The 25,179-nt window shown below is 36.8% G+C and overlaps 1 protein-coding gene across 2 annotated transcripts in view; it reads right to left on the bottom strand.

The window, feature by feature from the left end:
* Window positions 1-25,179, bottom strand: part of EcR (Ecdysone receptor) — a 289,167-nt gene that overhangs the window by 75,730 nt on the left and 188,258 nt on the right. The gene's annotated exons all lie outside the window — the stretch shown is intronic.

Genomic DNA, 25,179 nt, shown 5'->3' with positions numbered 1-25,179 from the left:
GTTCGCCGAGTTGAATTGATGTCCCATTATATGCAAGTCAGGCCGCCGCCGGACCATGGTCAAAATTTCAATAGCTCAGAGCGATTGAGGTGGCACGTGTAAGTTTTTTTGCAAAATTCTTTGGAATTCTTTTATTTATGTTACCGGGGATCGGTTGGGTTAAATATTTTTATTATGCAACATTTTAATGGGCTTTGGATCAATTTGAGTTATCATGCGTATTTGATTATATGTTTGGTTTTGTGGCGTCGGTCATTCTTAAATTTTGGTATAACATCGCGTCATTAATGCATTTAAATTATGTGGCCTTCTACCATTTATCAATTCTTAATATAGATATCTTTACAACTTGTTCAAATCGGTATGTCAATGTCCACTACCTAGAGTCGAAGCGGAATACAGTCATCGGCGGCGGCAACTTTCTACATGACCTCGAAATGCTGCATTCACTTTCCTCGTGACTTACACCGGTTACGCAACCAACACGACCGACATATCGCCGACGCTCCTCGTCATCACGTCCGACATTATTTACTTAAACAACATCAAAGTACTCCGACCACTCTGACACGATCATTAACGACCATCTCCAAATATTGTCGTCCCACAAACTTTCTAAAATATGTTATTACATCATACCAAAAAAGTACACAAAAAGGTCGTCAAAAACGAAATGGAATAACGCGGCGGAGAACGAAGGGACGTGGAAGACTTGTAAAATAAGTTCGCGAATTCGAAGGGCAGATAAAAACGCCAGGTGCCTCGCCTCTTGCTTCCAAGGTCAGCGTTTCCTAGAGCTGCATTTAGGTTTATTTTTATTCGTTGCATGTCCCTTCGGTGGAGCCGCCTCGCGTGCGGCCAAACCAGTTTTGTGTGCTATTCTCCACTTCACTCGTAAAGCAGTGTGCCCATTATAATCTACGTTTTTATCTTCGCTTCGATGGAATCCTCGCTGTGGTAATTGATCTAACCATATTTTATTACACCTACACACGAGAAACGTATGATAGAAACGACGGCAAAGCTTTATAACTATTAAGATTTTCATTTACTAATGGCAATGTTCATGGAGAAGAACAATCAACAGGAACAAGAACATTTTGAAAAATACTGATTTAAATTGCTTTTGAAAAACAAAATTTCAAACAAAATGAAAGAACTGATATTTTAAAAGGTGTGTGCGCAGGAACAGCATGTGAACGCAACTTAGCCGGCAAAAGTGGAAAAGCAAGAGCAAAACAAGGGGCGGGCTGCAAATTCGGCTCTTTCTTAGAAACCTCCGACAACTGTGAAGCGCGCCAACAGGAAGCGGTGACGGACTTAGTTTTATGTAACCTAATCACCTGCCGTGCTCGAGGCCAGTCGCAGCGATTTGGAAGAATCAAGGCCACGCCACACAAAATTTGAGCTCAACCCATACATTTATAACTATCCCTGGCCTCTTATAGCAGGATGTTGCATAAGCTTTGTTGTTTTGTTATCCTCCGTGCAGAGTCCGCGTCGCATTTTAGATTAGTTTTTTGTGCAGTCGCCGTGCTGGATTTTTCTTGTTCTTATGTAGGGCATACAAAATTGAACGTTAATAATGAATACGTAGAAATGATTCTAAGCGAGGAGGTTTCACATGTCTTCCGAGGAATGGCTTAAATATTCACGTCGAAGTTGTTTGCAACGCTCGAAGTTTGTTGAGAGCATCTAACTATTCTCGTTCCCACGTCGCCGCTTCACACCTCCGATATAAGATGGCAGTCTCAAAACTGTGGAAGCGAATCATTTTTCTCCTAAAGTTTTCCGATTTTCAGTGAGTCATTTTGAATTTTTACTCTTTAAAGCCAACGTCGAGACCGACCGAAGTGCACGAGGGAAGGAAACTTTTAGACTAAATGGTCTGGATAGAAATTGAGATACTGCAAAGATGAGTATCTTGTGGTACTTTGAGCAAAATACACCTCATTGGTGCTTTCAGCTATCTGCGTAGTTTTAAGAATATTTTGTTGAAGCAGCAAAATTTTCTATTCTTCGAAAAAATGTGGTTTACATAGGGTGTCAGTTTAAACATTCGATCATCACAGTCATTCGTCATTCAAAAATCCCAAAAGTACAGTCAAATGTAACAACAGAGCTAATACCCGTCTGGTATTCATATAGCAGTATGAGGCGATACGATCGTCGAAAAAAGTTTACCGGGGGAATTCCGCCGCGAGAAATTATGTGGGTGATCCCAAAAGGGCATCATCCCCTGCTTCGCGGGGCAGACGTTGCTAGGGGCAACGCGTGCTATCTATCCCTGCCACGCTCTTTGTGAATCGACAGCAATGTATTGTACGTTAGAGAAAAGACTTGAATAGACAATATCTAACTGCATTTTAATTGTGCTTGCTGTTGACATTATTTGAATTATTTGGGGCTCAAGGCTGATTTATGTGGGCTTGGAGAAAAGAATAAAAACGTCCATCATTACCTTCATGTTACGAGAGAATAAAACCAAAAGGGGCGTAGACAGCGTACGACAGGACTGCATACGGCCAGTTATTTATTCTAATGTTCACTTTTACGAGACAGATTTTAATATCCCAGTTTATTTAAGGCCTCATAAACATGAAAGGCAATTTTATGGAAACTTATGTGTCATGTGTTAGTGTTTAGAACTTTTAATTACTGAACGAAAGCATTTGAAATGCATATTACAGTTCTTGGGTGGAAATTACCTTAAGTTTTAATTCATCATTAGTAGCCGGAATGAAGACTTAATAACGGAACAAATAAAATTACCACCAAAAAATATTTCCATGCACCAGAATTTTATTAATTACCAAATAAAAAACGTTTTGAAGTTCCAACCAATTTCATATTAAAATGGGGGGTTTAATTTTGGTGATCATTTATTATTCTTGGTGCCAAATTTTATAACGTTTAGTGATACGTTGCCTGCGTACTGAGCCATTTATTAATACATACGAATGATAATTTAAGCGTAAGAACACGTTATTTGACCTTTAGCCAAGCAACTAACAAAACAGCTGCTGCAAGTAAAAGCAGGTGCTGTTAACTGAGCCGTTATTGTTCAACCTGAACAAGTTACAAACTGAGTGTCTAAGTAAATAGCCTTCAGACATTAGACTGGCTGTTTGGAACAAAACGCGCGGCGCATCAATCATCAATATTCCTACTTTGACACAACCCCTGTCACGGACGTCAACAACTATAGTGGAAGGTTCACAAATCCGCGCTGTGAACAAACTTTGTGCGCCGTTTTGATGAAGAAATATGCAGTCTACACATAGATGTCGATGGTATGTAGTAATGGCATTCCAGTAGCTATGAATCTTTAAAAATGTAGTCGACAGACGCGGTTGGTCTCGTCTTGAAAACGTTTACCATATTTGGCATACGTTTTTTACTGCAAAGCGATTCAGGGCTGCAGTAGCAACGAAGCCCGAGTTTATAAAACGGCTCACCCTCTTCAGTTATGCCGAAGGAATTTGTGTTTTAAAATAGCCGTATTATGCGCATTGCACAGTAGTTACTTACGTCTATCTATAGGTTGTTATGTTCATCTTCTGTTTAGGTTATTTCACAGGGGTGTTTGATATGACATTTGGTTCGGTACAGGAGAATTCTTACTAGACTAGTCTTATAAAAATACGAAAGTGAGTATGTCGTTTGTAACGCTTTTGCGCATAAAGTACTCAACCGATGAATATGAAACTTGGTACAGAGATACTTTGAAGTCTTCAGAAGCACGTAGGATAGTTTTATCCCGGAAAATTGTATACCTAGTGGCCGAAATGCGTGACGAGAAGGACGTAGGATAACCTATATTCCGGAAAAGTATATAGTTCCCGTGGGCACGTAATAAACGAATTATTCGCATAAGAAGTGGGTGGCAACAGGTAGCAATAAAGGAAAGTTTGAACAGGACTTTTTGAAATAGAAGAATACGGTATTTGACAACTCCTGATTTTGCCATATCTTAATATTATTATGAAAATATAGATAAACAGATAGTGTTTAGCGAAGAGAAAATTTTAATCGGTTGAAAGTTGGATTTACGAGTTTAGTGTTTTTTTGAAAAATCTATATACCTGTCTCTTTCACAAACGCTTTTCTCTATGCAGCAAGTATGGCGGTACTGGCGTGTGACGTCACATGCCAGTATGTCTTTCTATGTCTTATCTTGAATTTCAAACCTTTATAACTTTGTTATTTGTAAAGGTAGCTTAAAAATTGTTTTTCTATTCGATAACAGGCATTGTGTAGTTTTCATTTATAAAACATATACAAAATAGTCAAATACCGTATTCTGCTTCAGAATCGTGCCATGTAACGCTTGTAGGTAATTTACTACAGTAAAAATTAGACAAATTAAAATAAAGCTAAGCTAAAATAAAGCTCCTAAACAGGAGTAGGTAGAGTGAGAGCCATGACCTCTCTTAATTTCGTCTTCGTTAATAATACGCTTCTGCGGTTATATTTGTACATTGTGTTGTATTCATCCATTGCGACAATACGCTGGAAACTTTAACGTTTACCATCATATTTAAAAGTATAATACCCCCGTGCCGGCCATGATATTTTTCAAAACATCTCTATGAATTATTTATTTCTCACGTAGACACACCATTACAATTATTTCTTTTTCTACGAGAAACGACTTATGAATAATAAGTGGCTGGACTTGGAAAACTTTGTCGGATGCGGAAAAACATGTTTTGTCCCAATTTGAAACCGTGCATGGTCTTTGTTAGTCACTGGCATTTATCTTTAGCGTTTAAATGTTCAAGGATGTCCGATTCAAAATAACTTATAGAATGTTAACACAACTTAATTTTCAAGAAATACCTAATGAAATCCATATGCTATACGTGGATGATGATATCGTCAAATTGCTACTATTCTGTCTCGTCACATTCTAAGGATGCCTCTATAAAGAATTCAGTAGCATAAATGCCAACCTGCCAGCTACCTGCGAGTTTCGAATATCAAAACAAAAGACGCCACACTTCTGTGATGCGAAGAGTTAAAACGTAAACAGTGGGAAGGTGAACGACCCGAGTTCAACTTGACACATTTCTGGACGGCCCAATTGTACGGGATAACCGTGCCTCGACTTGCGCAACGGGAAGCCGGTTGCGAAGGGACGGGAGAAGTTAAATTCACTTTTTAAATGCAATACTCGTAAATGCCGACTGACATTGTTTATGACTGCACAGTTCCTTAGTGCAGTGCAGGGGAGTAAAAGTTTTGAGGTTGAGGTCTTGCATATTTTTTCTGCAGTGCTTTATTCGGATACTATAATAACGTTAAAGGTCTGTTTCACCACGGCAGATAATTCCCTGATATTTTATGTGACAATTATCTACGCTGCCGTCTTTGTTTGATTTATTTGAGTAAACAGACAAAAGATTAGCTCTCCATCCTAATGGTTATATTGAAGAATTTCCAAGATATGCTTTTGCATCTTTAGAGATGCTCAGCAATAATAATTTTAAGTAGGTCCTTGATTGCGCTAGTTTTCAGTGTTGAAAAAATAAATATACAAAGTAAAAATTGAACTGTGTTAGGCTTGTGCCACCAGTGAGATGTATATAAAGCTGACATAATGAAGACTTAAATGAAGGTATGTCCATGCAAATGTGATAGTGATAGCTTTTTTAAAGCTATTCTTTTGAAAAATAACTTCTGAAAAAACTGGTTTAAACGAAACGGTCTTTGTTTTTAAAAACTAACAGTAATTTATATGGGCATCCTTTTTTCAAGCTAATAGGGTTAAGTTGAGGAATGCAATAGATGGAATAAAAGGAATACTGTATCTTATGGATACCGCTTGCGTCACAGAGGGATGCAACAAAAAATGCAGGTAGGGGCTCGAACATCGACCCCAAGGATTTGGGCGTTGACGTCATCAAACAAAGATGGACCAGCGTCGCGCTAATTCAAAAATGCGTATGTGAAAATAGTCCGATAGTTAGTATTAGTCCCATCAAATATGATTTGGAAAGTTTTTAATCCGAAATATTGTATAGATTTGTTAGTTGCAAGGTTTCTTTTCTTGAAACATGTTTCGTAATTTTATGTAATATAAGGATAAAGACCGAAACTTGAACACATTCGCGGTTTTGTTTCTCCCTTCATTCCGAGAATCGGTCGCCCAAATTTGAAGCAATTTTTTGCCTTCCTTTAGTGTGACTATAGAATTTGCACTAGCTTGGAGTCATTGACCTTTTGACAGCTGTTTTACTATTGTGAAGCCGCAAGCGCAAGGTAAGACGAGTTACTAAATAATCATACCGCTACACTCTTTTATTTGATCCGTAACAAAAGAGCAGTAAATAATGACATTATTATTTTCTACACAAGCGGTCGACGACGGAACCAGCGATAGTTGTAAAAGTCAACGTCGAACCGGTACGAAATCAAGATCAAGCATCTATCACTGACCGCTAAAAAAATCTATTATACCTACGAACGATATACCACGCAACGAACATAACAAACCTGATCGAAAGGAAGCTTTTAATGAAACACGAAGCAGCTAAGGAGTGTTATTTCTTATTTAAGCGACTGAATAGAATTTTAAGCAGTTTAAAGTTACAATTTGAATGCATCACAGTGCTGTATAGTTAGGGCAGGGGCGTGGGCCATGAGGAAGAATAAATTTAGAAGAGTCGATAGTACTGGTAACTTCACAAGCCCGCAACAGCTGTGCACGGGCGCAACACATGCGTGCACCCCTGTGACACACACACACACAGAAGCAAATTTAACGTAGGCCTAACGTAAACAAGTGCAGGTTATGTGTACCAGATGCCCCTATAGAATGAGACGCAGTTATAGACGAATAACGTGATAGAAAAGGTAGGGGAACCAAGCTACAGTCGGTGGTTCAGTCTGACAACGTGTAGGGAGCTATTCATTAAGTATTGTTAAATGAAGGTCGAGAAATAATAAGAACAAATGAATTTTTGTACAGTTTAATCAATGGATTCAACAAACAGTATGAGTTTAAATTAAAAGATAGTAGCAAAGTTACGCCGAAAATGACAAATCGTGTCATTGATGAGCGTAGCGCTTTAATGTACAAAATAAACGTAGGCCAGGCGAGGCCGCTGTTAATTAACATACAGATAGTTTAATAAAGGGCAGGAAGCAGGCAGTGAGGGGAGTAGGCAATGAAGCGGTAAAAATAGACGGGGCGACACGACAGCGTCGCAGGATCGATCGCAAAGCCGCGATGCACCGGCGACAGCAAATCAATAATAGATGCCACGGTCGTTCCCTGCCTGACGCCATTACGATTTTGTACTAGGGATCAACTCCGAAAGAATACGTAAGACAATTTTTATATGAAGTTGAACTACCGGAAATTTTTACGAAATATTATTCATAGACATGATGTTAATGACACAATAAAGACATAAAAGGGTTTAGAGAGATGTAAAAATATGAACAATATACTTACTGTCTTGTTTTGTGCCTTGGACGTATCTACTTAAATGCAAGTTTCCCATGAATTTCCGGCTACAAATCATTAGCAGCTATAAAAGGGAACTTTAAAGAGCTTCAGAAGAAACTTAAGTTATAGCCATTGGTTTCGAAATAAGTATTTTATCAGATCAGATGTCAATACACAAGTATCTGATGTCATGTTTATGAGACGCAGTTAGATGTATGATAATGTTTAGTTTACTTGTAATAGTTTTGTTACAAAACGTACCTCAACCTCAAACAAAATAGTGTGTTTGTTTAAAATCACGAATAGATTTATTATTAAGATTTGTTCTGGAATTAAATCCACGTAAAATTGATATCTATTGACGTGACCATTATAAATTGTGTGAGACGTACAAGTGATAGTATTGAGGTCAGCAAATAATGCTTCTGGCACAAATTCATTCATGACCAAAATTACATATATTTCGGAATTTCACATCAATAGGAAACAGGAAAAGTCGGTAACTAAGTCATCCAGTGATGACATTAATTGACTTCAAGTTCTGGTGAGTTACAGCGGATGTGGCCTTGCACTTGGGGCGACGTCGACATTCGGCGCAGCTGACAGAGTGCCGGTTATTAGCAAGCAGACTGCAGTTGTGGTAGGTCAGGCACAGGCACTCCACCGTAAACCCTAAAGTACTAGGGGAGTATGTAGGTCATGAAGGGAACGACGCATTACGCCCGCAATCCGGAAAGCAATTTCTCTTTTTACTTTTTAAAACTGCGTTAAAGTCTGTGCAGCGGAACGGTTTATCGGCGAAAATAATGTTTCTTGCGAGGGGTCAGTTAGGTGCAATGCACCTGCTGATAATGATACACAAGTAACAATAAATTATTTTTGCGTATTGATATTTATGGAAGAAGCATCGTCTGAAATTAAAATTAATAACTCACGGATACGTAATTTATACGCGTTCGGTACCGTAAATATTGATACACCCCTATATGTTATTTGATCGGGTGTTTCTTTTTCTAATGTCACGGATCTTGATTACAGAATGAAAATTTTTTTTTTTCTGTAATCGCCGACTCGGATACGGTGGGAACGCAGCAGGAGTCCCACCGCAAGCATTATGTGGCGCATCTCACTTCGCCGGAGCAAAACCGCGTCTAGACGCCGTTCCGTATAATTTAACACTTCCACCATCGTAACCCAAACAATCCGTATACTGATCTTACTTTCCTTCAATTAATATTCAAACATTCTTATCTGCAAGCTTTTTGCAAATCAATGTTTTTATCCGTTTCCTTTTGCACAAAGGGTGGTCTTTCATTCGGTATGGAAATTGCAAGGTATAAACTATTAAGCACTTCAACTGGTGTACGAAATGAATCATTAACTCTTTGCTTTTCCAATTATCTTATGCGTTTTATGTCGTTTTACGCAGTGCCGCTTTCATGTGAGTCAGCCGTAGGTATTCGAAGCATCAACCCTTTGTTATCGGCGGTGTAAACGACCAGCGCGGACGGTCGGCGCGTCCTTCAGCCGACGAGACCTTGGATGGATTTAGAAGCGGTTCGACGGACTCGCATTTGTCATTTGTTTTGCTACTGATCCCTGTAGGCTCTTTTATAGCATTATCGCTCAAAACAAAAGCTATTTAATTTATATTTATTCCTTTTACAATTTTTAAGCCGGTTGAAATGCCACGAATTTTAACCGCGCAGCTTTTGGGATCCAGGTTGAGTTCGGCAACCGCGGGGACCTTGGCCGATTTTAAACGCGAGTTCAACGATCGATGTTCGATTCACCATCGTTTTACAACTTTTCCGGCCCCGGCGATAAAGCTCCTGAACTTTGTTTCTTCATGACCCGGCGTATAAATACATCGGCCAGATGCTCTGTGAAGTGTAACGGTCTTATCTTATTTAATGGCACAAAAATATTTCAACGGCTCGCTTTAGTGCCGGCATAAATTCAGACGGTATTTAACGTTTGTAATTTCGAGAATTGTGAATTTTCTAGATGTGCGATGCAGTGCCGTTGCATTCAAAAGTGCTAGATTTATAACTGTCAGGGCAATAATAAATTTACGTATAAATTACACCAACATTAAAACGAAAATACTATTGAATTTTATCTTTGGCTGAATGAGCTGTTTGCTTGGGTCTGTATATTGGGAATGACAGTTTTAAAAACTCAATTGATAAGATTTCATCTTTTTAACACCTGTAAATTACTACAGGAATCGAAAGAGTTTTGCCTCCTTAACATGGGAAAATATTTATTATAATTTATTTCTCCATATTGAAATACATACAAAAAATTGAAAAAAAATATATATATTAGAATTTGCCAACACTAACACAGAATAGATATGTTTTCTTTGCCTTTTTCACCAGTAAAAGGAGCTGTCATAATTTTGACAATGTCTACGTCAGATTTAATGATCCTTTTTTTTTTAAATAGAGAGGGTAGTTTTGACGTAATGCCCTATTAGAATAAGCATATTTTAAAAAATATATTAAATTAATTAATAATCGTAGCGAAATTTAAATCATATCAGCGTCTTTCTCTTTCCAAACAGAATACCTACAGTGAACGAATCAAATTATAGTCTTAGAATAAGAAATCTTGTCAATTAATGGCTGCCGCGCGCGTCAGAACAATGAAGTGTGACAGCTCGGAATAAATAATAACAGAATTATTATCGCATGTGGGACCTTGTAAAAAGTCGATGTAGATTGTATCCTAAGCTTGAGACAGTACTTTTACTCCGCATACGAAATTATTGTCGCATCGGCAGACCTTGGCCGAATTTAGCGGGGTCACCGCCCGGCTGCATAGCTTTCTCCGTTCGACGCGCGCAGTCTATGGGCGGATTAGTTTTTGTTTATTTTTGCAATTATTTTTTGCAATGGTTTAAGAGTTACCTTTTTTTCTATGCGAGATTTATAGAACGTAAACTGGCATTTACAGCGAAAAGGTTCCATCTTGATACGCGATTTAGTTTCTTCGTGTACTTGAGGTGGCGGTGCAAACGACGCTGTTAGGATTAGGCCATAACCATGTGCCTACTAAGAACCTATATAATTTGTCAAATACCTACTTAGTCTGTATGCATATTACGAGTACATACATGTTTTTTGCGCGTCTACCGTGGTTATAGATACACATGTTTTCGTGAACGACGATGATGTATTCCGTTCGAGTTCATTCACCCGATTTCCTACCATTTCCACGAAAAAGTATACAAGTGAGGCATAAGCGAGTAGATATTTTAAGCGTAACACCGTGTTTGCGAATCAATTGCGCTGAGCAAATATGCAATACTTGTGATTGAGATATCTGGAGTGTTTGCTCACTTAAACCTAACCTCGAACTACCCCTAAAGTAAATAACGGGAGGGCGATAACAAACTATTTTTTGGTTGTAATTGACTTTCTTACTAACGGGTGTTGCAATTTTAGAAAATAAACGTTACTCTTTTTAAGTCACAAGTTTAAGTTCGTAGAGTACAGCCACGGATAGCTTTTTTAAAGACCGACTCACGCTTGGCTTGTTTTTATTTTTATTCCACCTTTGAGATTTTTATGTTTAAATGTTTGACCTCTCGCTGTGTCTAGAATTTATAGCAATTCAGTCATAAGGTAATTGTTTTTCAAATTGATTTGTTCAAGGCAAGGTCAGCTTCAAAATTAACAAAAAAAATTCACCAATTGAGCCGAGTTAGCGTCAGTTTCAGAAAGTCAAAAGTCAGACTAATACTGACCTACAAAAAACAATTAGCTAACGAAATTTGGTATATCAACAATAACATTAAATCACCAGCGGGTCGTTATATAACACAGCCTAAGAAACCCAAATCGACGGCCGTAACCAGATCCTTAGTCGGGTCTCCTAACGCCAAGGTTAGGGTGTTATCACACCAACCTTATCACCACTCTGCATATTTGTCTAAGTAAGGTATTACACGCTCCCTTGGACCCTTTATCTGTCAAAAAACGAAGATAACGCCCAAAAAGCGCTCTTCTTCTGGCGTCTGTTTCTTTGCTTTTAGTTTTGTGGTATCTTGCCTTACTTTTTGAAGTTAAGTTTGTCAAAAATTGCGGCCATTTTGACTCTTGAGCCAGGTCTGGGGCAGATAATTATACAGATGAAAGTATCTTATTTATCGAACCTTCTCTTTCCCTTCCAATTAGCCCAGTATCAGCCTCTCAGTATTGCACAACTACACTAAAAAAAAAAATTACAAGTCAATTTCATAAAAGTTTATTTAATTCAAACGAAGAGCCCCTCAGCCGCAAACACAATTTCCAATATTAATCTAACAGCAAATACTTAAAAGGGTACAAGTACGTGTCCGCACACAAATTGTCGATTTCGTATACAAATATTTGTACTGCGGAGAAGGTTTTCCATCAAGGATTTGAGTTAATTTCACAAAAAAATAATAAAATTTTAAAGATCAAGTTGCAAAGCTACATCGCAATTTTACATGTGATTGTTTAAACTTGAAGTAGGTACGTAACCTAACCTACTGCCGTCTACGCAAAGGACTGAATTCAGAAGACGTTAGAATTGAAGAAATTATGTCTTCCGAACAACAGAACACATTTATAATTACTTATGCATGATTTAATAATAATTATAATCTTCTTAATGTTTAACAATACCAGTCGATCTAAATAAAAATCTTTCAGATAGGTAGAAATTAACTAGGTATACTTACTTGTATGTTAAACTTCAGTTATTGTATTTTTATTGCCTTGCAAGATTACATCTATGTGGGATGGATGGAGTAAATGTCAAGGATACATACCTGTTCTGACATTACCAAAGCCATGGTGTATACTATACAAGCAACTGTTAAGCTGGTAAATATTTTTAAATTATCACTTAATGCTGCAGTTCATTTAAAGACACCAACATTGAAATATTAATGTTGGTATTTATCGATACGTTAATGATGTCTGGCCAACCTTTTTATATGTCCGTATACCGTCTGGGAACGTAATAAAGGCACTCCCCTTCCAACTCCAACATTCCAAGAAATCTTTTAGCTTTTAGCTATACAGTTGTAGTAAAAATGCGGTATGGAAATTCAAAATGTCCACTTATAACTTATAAGTATAAGACCTATTATAAACATATATTCTTTTCTCATGTTAGCCTTATAACTTTCTTATCTTCTATAAACATGTCGAATAAATTCCTCATCCATTCCACCGGAATTTCACAGTGTATAAGTGTGATAAGTAAATAAATATAAGAATTATTTCTGCTTCACTCGAATGAAGGAGTTGGTTAATGTAAATTGGATTATAACAAGTTCACTAAAAATAATAACACCAGGTGATCATAAATTGGAACTTTAGGGATAAGTAATTGTGAGTGGTTGCTCGCGTTGAATTTTATTCTTATAAATATCTACTCCTAGGCTCTATCTGAATTCAAACCTATTGCGACAATTTAAATAAAGAATATCGTCTCGTGTGTTTAAACTAAGTGTTGGCAAAGAGAAGGAATTAGATATACTTGTTTAAAAAAGGTATAGTACGTGTCCAAGTTATTGCGTAGTTCTCAGTAGTTTGTGAAGTTAGCGCGGCATTAAATTTAATGTTTTGTTTTATGGAGATTTTTGTTTTGTGTTTTACGTGACATTATGATGCCCGTCTATGGCAGATCAAAACGGACCAGCCCGGAACGGACCAGCCCGGAAGTCAAGAAGGTCGAAGTGAATGAGCTTGAACATACTTCCCATATTACGAGTGTTCTATTTTATATATTCCAAATTTTCTAAAACTCATAATTTGAGATTGTTAAAGAAAATTGGTAATGTGCATTAAGTACACCCAATTAAAGCGAGGTAACTCTTGTACTTTAGAATTTTTAGCGACATATTCCTTATTTTGGCACAGACGCGTAAAGGTGCGAGGAAAATATTCATTTATGTGGAGTTGTTTAAAAACGAATAGACCTCCTAATTGGCTCACCGTAGCTAATCTACACAGAAATGTACAATTTATTTATACAATTTAACCGTTCTTATGTTAGTTACTGACATTAGGTAAACAAGCTCCGTAGGGTGTGAAGTAAAAATTGAAACAGAAAATAAATAATATCTGTAATGCATGCAAAAATATGATCTGTCAGAGGCAAGCGCCATTATTCCCTTTTAACATAAAGCCAACATGGAAACAAAAGGCTATCGTTGCATTCTTTTAGTTTTAATTGAGTTTTTATAAGAGTAATTTTTACTCTCGCAATGTTGGCGAAATTGAATTGAGTTGAATATTAGACAGAAAAAAACCCTCGTTTTTTTAAGAAGCCACGAAGGTAAATTGAATTGTAATATTTTATTTTCAATTAGCATTTAGCACCAATTTCAATGCATTCCTTTTGCTCGTGCGAACGTCAGGCCATGAAAATAATTAACTTTTGCCATCTATACATATTTATAAACGTATAAAATACGAATGAACGATAGTAAAACTCGAATGTCTGTCTATTTTATTTCAGAAGCGGTGAAATTAAGGTTGATAGATTTTTAAATCTTGAAAAAGGGATAACTTTAACTACGTATATATTTAAATTTTTATACTGAATGATTACTAGGTAGATCAGAAATCCTTTTTAGGGTTCTAAACCCAAATTATAGCATTTCCTATCACCGCATTTTCTAAACTTTCTTTTTCCGTCTGTCTGCAACATGGCTATACCTGTGGCTATACTTAATTATTACTAAGAGAGCTTCCACACGACTTTTTTTTTGCGCTTGTTTGTATCGATTCAAACGCAAGTCGAACGCTCAGCAAACACAAGGAAGCCGGGAGGTTTTAACCTTACACACAATCCTTGCGTTTGTATCGATATAAACGTCACGTTTTTTGAACGCAACCGTTTGTATCGCGACGCACGCGACACCTATTTTCATTCCGTTTTACAAACACCGCGGCAAAATGTCGCACCTTCTTTATTGATTAGAGCCACAGGGCGTCACATCTCGCTTTTGCTCAGTGGTTGTGGCAAAACAAAAGGCGGAAAATTTAAAATTACAGGAAATCTGAGCTCCAATGATATACTATGATATGTTAGTGCGGGATGTAGGTCGTGGTTAGGATTATATTAATTACTTTTAACTTACTTTTTTTAGGGTGGACAGATTTCCATTTGTACCTATAAAAATCTCTTCCTGAATCCGTTATTTGCAATAAATTTTCCAGCACAATAATAATTGTGCTTTTCGAAATCGCATAATGCTGATTTTAGGATTGTGGACCACTAGAAATAAACTCAAAATAACACGAAATTAAACTGCCTGCAAAAAAATGTACCTACTGGCCACCATTTGTGAATATTTTGCATTTTATAAGCACAATTCGTGATCATCATACAATACAATACAATACAAACTCTTTATTGTACACCAGAAATAGTAAGCGATACAGAAAACAGATACACAGAGAAAAAATTACAAGGTAAGCAATAAGCGGCCTTATCGCTTAAGAGCGATCTCTTCCAGGCAACCTTTTCATACATATTATTATAGTTAGTCATACTTGACAAAGCTCCAATAATGCGGGTATCTTACCACTCGTCATTAGCAGACGCGATTGCTTAATGACGCCGGGCTCCGTGTCGGGGTGAGCTCATTGGTTACGCTCAAATTACGAAGGAATGTTCTAGAAGGGCCAAGAGTGTTCTAGCACAGAATAACTAATAGTACTACCGGTTCTAGAATTAGGAATAGGTTATACCTATCTCAAATTTGGGATCTGCAGAAAACCAGCATTGCTGTGCCTATTGTGTAGCGACACATGCTGAATGGAGACCCTTTTTCGGTGACAATTGCTGTCACGACCATTACGATTCAGGAGCTTTTAAATTATTTTAGGTGTATATGTTTCCTTCTGTTTGTTGCTGGTACTTGTGCTGTAAATTAAATATATTTTTTTCTACCCACCAGCGCGCTAGTAAGTATCCCGCGGGGTATTTAAAATAATCTCCAATACTTTAAGCCAAACAACGTGTAAGAAAATGATATTGTAACGGATTACTCACGTCTTAAACGGAGCACGCGTAGTGTGCGTGTTGCGGCAGCCGCCGAGTCGCGTGCTCCTGAGAAGAAGGGCTACGAAATAGCCCGAAACATGTCGAGCTAAACTCGGTTTAAGACGTGAGTTATCCGTTACAATATCATTTAATATGAGTGAGTCTCACGGTAGTTTCATGTTCAAAACGTGTAAGAAGATTGTATTAGGATTGAAACGTCGCTTCTTTAGTATGTCATTAAGCACTTAAAAGTTTTAACTCAATGTAAAAAAAAAAAGACCCGTACAAAAACACAACGATACACGTAAGGACATTGTCCGTTGACGGTAGTTGCAGTCGTCGATGTATGACAGCTTAATGCCGCCATTCGTCTCTATGTCGGTGAATGATCTCACTGCAGAGCATCGTGATTAATCCTTTCGTTTATAAATTATACGACGCTATCCGTCGATCTCTAATTGAGGGAATTGCCGCAATAACCAACGGCTTTTGAGTCAATGAATTGAGTAATTAGAAGCATGGCAATTTTCCTTCTCAAATAACAGTGTGCCATGTGAAACAATTTGTTATTTTGATTGGATGTATCTCGAACTGTAGCTTCGATAAAGTAGTTAAAGCAGAATAATTTTGCGAGATTGGATAATTGGCGTGTAGGATGGCGGGTGGATAAATAAAACAGTAATTGTTTTGAAAAATTAACATTATTATGTTGAAAATACAAACGATTATTATGTTAAAAAATGCATGTCTTTAGAAACATGAGAACAAAGATACCATCTCTGCAGTAGGTATCTAACCAAACATTAACAATTTTAATTCTTGACCTTAAAACCTACCTACTGGTCGATGCATTCTGCCCTTGAAATGCGAAAGGGCACATCTAACGTTTTGTTAAACTCGAGAAAATGTTGAAAGTTTTTTGTTTTTACATGTTTTTACTTAACAAAATAAATGAAGTACCTAAAAATAGTCTTGCAACGTAGTACCTATAGGCATAACATAACTAAAACATATGCCTTTTCATTTTAACACTTTAGACAAGTGGATAGAATGTTAGGAAAAATATGCATATTTTCTGTTATTTATGCCTTTCCATTTTAATATTCAACATCATTTAATATTGAAGATTTAGCACATTTAGCCTACATACATAGGCCCTTTATTTTTAATATCACTGAAATTAACCTTTTAACTAAGCATTTTAACCATAGCCAAATATGCCTCTTTGCTTTAATAAATCTATCTCATTTGTGCCATTTGGGCTAAAGGTAACCGCACTGCAAAAGAGTGGAATTCCCTGCCTGCGACTGTGTTTCCTGAACACTACAATTTGGCCGCTTTCAAGTCCAGGGTGAATGAGCATTTACTAGGCAAGCGTGCTCCATCGTAGGCCTCATCCTCGCTTTCCATCAGGCGTGATTGTGGCCAAACGCAAGCCTATATTATAAAAAAAGGTATCTCCGACAGTCTGCATTTCTCCAAGAAATGTACTAAAAATCAGACAGATGCGCCTTTTTTCCCTGATTCTTAATATAATATTTAACTCAATTTCACGAAAAAATTAAGTTGTGCCCCTTTTCATTATGACGAAAATTACCTCTCTTTACTCGCACAAAAATTAACCGTTGAAATCGAATAAAAAGGCAGTAAAACCAGCATGGGACACAGATAATCACCCAGCGTTAAGTTTAATTACCAAGCCTATGTACGAAAACAACAGAATACCACTTCGAAATCTTAATTAGGTATAATATCAATTGACTGGGTAAGCTTGCTCCCGAGGAATCTACGCGCTATATATTTCGTCACACGAGGTCTTTTAAGTCTGGAGACCAGCACAACAGTAAAGGCTGCCAGCTATTGAAATTGAAACAAACGAAAAATGGAAATGTGATTTGTAAGAAATAACAAATCATTAAACTCCAATGATTCCAGGAAACGAAGAAACCGTTTCTATATGATGCTATTTCTGGGAAAAATAGAACTTTCTAACAATGAAACAACATCTCGTTACGAGAAGGAAACAAGTCTGCGTTTTATTTTGTTGCTTTCCCGTTCTACTTTGGGTTCTAATGGTGTCTCTTGTGTTCCATAGGTTACAACCAATACAGCGAGAGCTGGTTCGGCATCTGTTTTTGCTAGCTGTTTAGACCAAACTGCATACTAAATAGAAATACCTATAGCTGCAAGACTAGTGCTTTGCCATATTTCCCTTAAACTACAAGTTATGAAAGCCACGGTAAAGCACGGGTTCCTTAACGTAACATCAGAACCTATTCATTATTAAGCAGTATAAAAGCTGCGACAAGAATACAATAAACAGTTTAATGTAAATTGTTTTATTGAATTTGAAATGTTTGAATTTACACCAGTAATATGTATTTTGTAATTACCTATCCTATTAAATTAAATATCAAATTGGTATTAAGTTATACTCACGCTAGCAAAAATATAACAGATTAATATAAAGACAATCTTTTGTACAATTGTTGCTTCTATTTTCTTAGTGGTATTATTCGTCAGACGTTGTATTTCGACTGTTGTCGGATTGTACTTAGTTGCACGGTTTGTAATCGTCCGCATACCACTTTTACAAATGGCGTAGAACCAATCCAGATTTCAAATCTAATGACTGCCAAGGGACAGAAGAAAATCAGAACCACTCTATATTTGTTAATATCATAATATTAACACTGCAATACAATAGTTCTTATGAAGTTGTATTATTTTTAATGAATGCTTGGAAAACCTTTTTGTTTTCACCGCGCAAAGAACGGAAATAGACTATTATACGAAAAGAAAAACAAAACGCAACTAATTTATAGACAGGTGTTGAACGCAGCGCACTCGTCTTGCACCTTGCCGATTAGGACTATAAAAATGCATATTGCAAACTAAACACCGGTCTTAAAATCCTACAGGAAATTACTAAGTTTTATGTTACATGCTAGGCATGCTTATAGCTTCAGCATCGTAAAAAAAACAATGTTTTAGTAGAGGAGAAGCAAGGCAAAAACATTGATGTGTACATAAATTAACAGAATTAAATGGTTCGACTAACGCAAGTCAGGAACAGTGCGACTAGTTTCGATCTTCTCGGGAGATCTTTTTCAAGGGCGAGTGCTTTTACGACGGTGGTGTTCCCCGCACCAATAATAAGTTAAGTACCTTATATTAAGGTATGTTCAATTATTAGTTTAGTCGTATTATTGAAGTATCCTATGGAATTATAAAACACTTGCTTTTATCCATCGTTTACATTACGAAAGGACTCTTCAATCATAATTTCAGCTTTCTAGATTTAGGAGGTAGTTTTGCCCATGCTAGGATGTATAGAGATCAGTTGGTAAGGAATACGATTTTACTGATAGTAAAAAAAAATGATAATAGGTAGGTATAAAAATTTCTTAAGCAAATTAGAAGTTTATTGCGTTGCAGTTTATACCTACCAGTAGGTAAATTAATTTGCATTGCAATGACTGTTTTTTGAGTTTGATAGCGAATTGCAAGCCAGGCATTTAACTTTTACTGTACCTATAATTTTGAATTGCCATTGTACACTTTACCGTACGTTTCTGATCATTCGTGCAAAATAACATACAAAAGTATAAACCATTCAGAAAGGGCCCGTGTATAATTTTGCTAACATACAAATGCATTGTTTTAGAATTCGATTAACGAAACCCAGGTCTAAAGCTTCAACTTTAAATTAACTGTCAAACGAGATGATAAAAATAATTAATTGATGTTGGTGACAATGAAAATAAAACTCTATTGGAGTATCTAATTGTAATCTGATAGGGACAATAAATTAAACCTTTTTATTATTTGTTGGCAAATAAATCAATCTTCTTCTTCTTATATCTGTTGGTGCTGTCGACTGGAAAAATAAAATACTAGTTGACACTGCATACTTTAACAGTTAACTTAAAAAAGCCGGCCAAGAGTGTGTCGGACACGCCCAGGATAGGGTTCCGTAGCCATTACAAAAAAAACATATAATATTTTTCTAAGGATTTCATAATGTGTACGGAATCTTCCAAGTTAAGGTATATTGTATATCATAGGCTGCTACTATTTACTCTTAAACTAATAATAATTCTCAAGCAATGTTAGCCGCTATAATGTTCCTATTGTAAATTTTGATATATTTACTACCATTCTGATTTTTTCCAAAATTTTCCACCCACACAAGAGAACACGGTTCTAGCATTTGATTGTGTCGCTACAACTTTTGTTCCCGGCCAGAATCAAAAACGAAGGAGTCTATGTCAAAGGATATAAAAATTCCAAAGTACTCCGCGTGTATTCTTTGTTTTTTTTTTTACGACACAAACGCTGCGCTGTAGCTACAGTATAGAGGACACACCAAGTGCATCCGATGTAGATATCGGGCGTATTTTAAAATCTTATCTTGGCTAGTTCTTGGAATTTAGTACTGGTACAATGTAAAATGCAACGCGAATTTGCCGCATCGATGCCAAGAAGTATTATGGAATAAACGCTAAAATAAATTAAATACTTAATTGAAAACTAAATAAGAAGGTAGTCAGTGGAAGGTCATGCAACGAGAAAAATACTTTTAATTCAGACGCAATTAGACACACAAAAATAAGATGCTGTAATTCAAAACTTATTTTTATTTTGTATTTGTATTTGTATATGTATTTGTGTATTTGTATTTATATATATATATATATTTATATAATTATGTATAATAAAAACAATAAATTGTTTTCCGATCTAATTTGATTTTACGATGTCGTTAACGCCATCTGTTAAGCGAGGCTAACATCAACAACGAATTCGAACGTAGGTACGAAAACGAACCCATACCGCATTAATGTTTGTTTTTAACTACACGATGATAAAAGCCCCACCTACATGATACCGATTGTATCAGTGTATCTTCGAATACTGGCAAACGTAAAAAAAAAACAATAAATCAACGTTAGTGATAATGACATTAAATACCTCAATGTGCAAAAGGTTAATGCACTATCGTGGAAATGATGATGTCATTAACGAATATAGCATGACGTTCAGGAAAATCGTATAAAATGGTTTGTTTACCTAGGCAGTCGATGTTATGTTACGTTACTAGGCGTGAGTTCGTCTGTTGTGTGTCGTGAACTCGAAGTAGCGCAGTCAAGAACGTTCGTTTACACCGCGAGCGTCACTATTGCGTGTACCAGTGGCCCCATCTATCGGTCAATGTCGACACGACGGTGACGCGGCAGCCGCTCCGAGTGCCGCAATAACGAAACAGATGGCGCTAGTAGTACACGCGCTGATAAAACTACTATTTCATACGGACTATTACGGATACGGACGTTGTAGATACAAGCAATATTTACGAGTTTACGGCTACTATTTTAGACGTTATTTCAAAACTTTCTACGATCTCAGATTAGGGTGAGAATGTTTTGTTGATCGTTGTATATAATAGTTAAAGAAATTCTCGTAAAAAGTTGAAAATTTTGGCTATCAGGCACATGCCTGTTTATGGAAGCTGTAGGATAGCATGTAGGTATGTACCTATGTGAAAATATAGGCATAAAATTTGGCCCACACGCTACATACAAAATTACCTATTACTGCATACATTTGAGGACCAGATTTTTTGCCGCTCAGTATAACAAAAAAGGTTTCGAAACTTAGATCCACTAAGTGTATTTAAATACCATTTTAGGATCAAAATAGTCATGACAGTTCAAATGACAAAGAGACAGAATTTTCTGTTGTTTCTTTATCAGATAATACAGCATATATATGGATGTATGTATGTAAACTCTTTATTGTACAAAAGAAAAGAAACAAAACTTTGATATAATATATATATATATATATATATAATATAGCCATATAATATGGCTAAGGGTAATAAATAAGCGTAATTTGACAAATGTGGACTATTTTTTTTTCAAATTGCCGCATACATGTTTGTAGGTCGTTCATTAAATGGGTCATAATCAGATTCACGATCGATCATTCATTTTCTGGCAAACAATTCACCCGCTAAGTACTTTACATGCGTATAGGCATGAAGTGTAACGACCCTGTATTGTTGCCAGTTTCAAATTAGCAGCGTTTGAAAGTGATCTCATTGGTCGGGCCATTACTCATCGAGAGGCATAGCTCAACCTATTATTGGAGCAAATGACACAAGAGAAACAAATTAGGAAATTGTGCGTATTTAATGATACGAGTATAAAACGAGTAAACTGGCGGGAAAAACTCTATCACGATCTATTTAGACTGAATGGCTAGCAACAGTTGCGCTTCTCTCTTTTTTTCCAATATCACCGCTACCATTTACGAATCCTGTCATGCGATGATGCTGAGATTTAATTGTTGGTTTGTCAGATAATTAACTAAAGGTAAACAAACAAACAATGTGATTTATAAATTGGCTAATTAATGCAAATTTTTATCTGTACCCAGTCTTGATTAGCACTCTGAATCACTGGGTTTGTATTGTTTATCTTTCGGTAAGTACTTACTAACACACAGATTTTACTTATTTTAGAATAGGAACCTATCACGTGCTGGAGCGCTCTATAAACTTTATCTTAATTTCTCCTCAAGTCACTTCCTATTATATCCTAACCAGATAGGTTAGGTACACACTGACGAACTCGCGAGCCATAGCGTAAAAATCATGGACTTAAAATAAATAATCACGACCGGCAACTATTAGTAAGTAATTGAGCCAAATTTAAATACTTTCCCGAACGGAAATGCGACACTTGAATATCCATTGAAAATAAACAAATTACAGCCACACTACTACAACTGCCAGCCCTATTCAGCAATACAAAGTGCGGTGCGCAGTCGCTGGTATTGTGTCGCCGGCGAGCGTCGCGCCCTCTATTGGCGCGACGGAGCGAAACCGATCAACAATGGACGACTTGCAATTAGTCGCCTACAGATAATAAACGTATTTTACGGTTAATTAATGTCAGCCTTCATTGATGCAGTGATACAAGATCCAAGCGTTGCAAAAATGTTACAAAGAGCCATCTTTGTATGAGATATTGAACTAGTTGGTCAGGTATCCGGAGTTGAATAGAGGTCGTGGACGTGTCGATCCCGAGAAATCGAGACGGTTGTGAACTGACATACAAATCTTGAATTGAATCTTGAATCTTGAATTCGTATTGTAGCTACGAATAATAATTCTCTAGAAACTTAACTGAGCCGAAAAAATGGCTTCACTAAATACGTAACTCGGCAGGCGGGGCTTCAAATAAAAACATTGCGGCAAGTTGGTTAATAACGTGGGATATCGCATTATAATTATGATGATGATGATGATGATTATGATGTCCTCCATGTCGTGTCCGACAAAGGCGAACCTTTAGGCTTGTTTATTATGTGCCCTAATATGGCTGGCAAAATCAAACTTTGTTTTAAAGGTCCTATTACAGGGCGTGCAATGTAATTGACCACTATTATTATATGTATAAGTATAGAAAGTTCTCTATAGTGATGAGCCTCAAAATTTACAACAGCCTTTTTTACAAAACTGCGCCACTCCAGTCTTTATGCTTCGCGAGATCTTCCCAACTCTCGCATGGGATGTTACATGCGGTACCTAAGGTGGCGCTTATTATAATTATAATGTGCAATCATCGCAATAATATAATCCTATCCTATCCTATGTTACATGCGGTAAGGTGGCGCTTATTATAATTATAATGTGCAATCATCGCAATAATATAATTCTATCCTATCCTATGTTACATGCGGTAAGGTGGCGCTTATTATAATTATAATGTGCAATCATCGCAATAATATAATTCTATCCTATCCTATGTTACATGCGGTAACGTGGCGCTTATTATAATTATAATGTGCAGTCATCGCAATAATATAATTCTATCCTATCCTATGTTACATGCGGTAAGGTGGCGCTTATTATAATTATAATGTGCAATCATCGCAATAATACAATCCTATCCTATCCTATGTTACATGCGGTAAGGTGGCACTTATTATAATTATAATGTGCAATCATCGCAATAATATAATTCTATCCTATCCTATGTTACATGCGGTAAGGTGGCGCTTATTATAATTATAATGTGCAATCATCGCAATAATACAATCCTATCCTATCCTATGTTACATGCGATAAGGTGGCGCTAATTATAATTATAACGTGCAATCATCGCAATAATACAATCCTATCCTACCCATTATATTTCTACTTCGCTTCACGTGTAACTATTATTTATTATTATTATTAATTTTACTATTATTTACGATGCAAAAATTATCTAGCTAGTTCAATTTCTCCTAGACTATTTATTCAGCCGATAACGACATATATCGGTTGTAACACGAATAATTAGGTAGGGCAAGAGATTGGAAAGTAATAACGAGATAAGTGCTCTCAGATGCCTAGATTAAATAAAGGGAAGGGCGGTGGGTAACCGCAGCTTTCTACTGATTTCACTGCTTGGAACTACGGCGTTCCTTGTTAGAGCTGTGTTTACAGATGTTAACAAATCGTTTTAATGTAAGGTAGGTACGTTAATGCGGTGTAGACTACTGTCGAGAGTAGGTAGGTATTATTTACACTAAGTAAGATTACGTAGTAGCTATTATAGGTACTCTGTGGTGAACACGATTATTTTATCTGATTCGAGTGCAGATTCTTCTTCCGTAGCGATTATGTTTAAAGTAAAAAGACTGGGTTTTTGGCAGATTGAAATAACTTATACCTAACTTTTAGGTTTTCGGTAGTAATCGTGTAACGCTCGCGATGCTTGTATTCTTACTTAGAAATTAACTTTTCGCAGCGTTCCCAGACCTACCCACTTATTTTCTTAGTACTCCTGCCACAGTGCTACTTACACTAAAATTACAGCATACATATATCTTGGCTCTGAAATAACGAAGACACTCTTACCTGCAACAAAGAAATGCACATTGTATTGTATATTTTCACATGTTAAATATGTCAAAGTACTCAGAAGACGAATTTAGTTTTTGCACAAGCTTTGCACTACTTCTTATCATTGACGCCTTGTAAAAAACTTGGGCAGCCCGATGGGACTCGAGTTGTTAGGTCGCCACGCCACTGACTTTTATGCCGGCACCAGACATAGCTTCAAAGATTTGCACACTTCTTTGAAGAGTTTGAAAACATATTTGAACACATATTGACGCAACCTGCTAGACATGTTTTGGCAGACATACTTACATTGGACTTTGAACGCTTTGATGTGCGCTAAAAACCAAAATCTTTGTTCAAACTTTGGACACATATTTAAAGTCTCGTGCCACACATAGCAATCAACAAATGTTCAAACAAGTGAAGCTATATCTGGAGCCGGCATTATACCGGGAAAGTGCAAAGTTCCCGCGAGACGGGTCATAGTTGCGGGTAATAGTTATAAATAGAGAGGTATATTAACACTGACAAATAGTACTGAATCCTTTGTGTGGTAATCAATGCTTCCCAAGAGGGATGAGCTACCTAGATTTAGTATACGGCACATTCAGCAAAACAATGCTGCAAAATATCTGAACACGCGATTTATACTAAAGCGAGGGCAAGTTGCGATCGAGCAGATCTTGTGAGTAATTCGGCGCACTCAAAAATACATATCAATAAAAACTGATATAATAAATAACTCAACCAACTTAGGGGCTGTTTCAAACATTGATTATTTTTA

Source organism: Choristoneura fumiferana, chromosome 5, assembly GCF_025370935.1.
Source record: "Choristoneura fumiferana chromosome 5, NRCan_CFum_1, whole genome shotgun sequence".
NCBI lineage: Eukaryota > Metazoa > Arthropoda > Insecta > Lepidoptera > Tortricidae > Choristoneura > Choristoneura fumiferana.
Note: the sequence above shows the minus strand (reverse complement) of the source record. Positions and strands in the feature narration are given on the sequence as shown.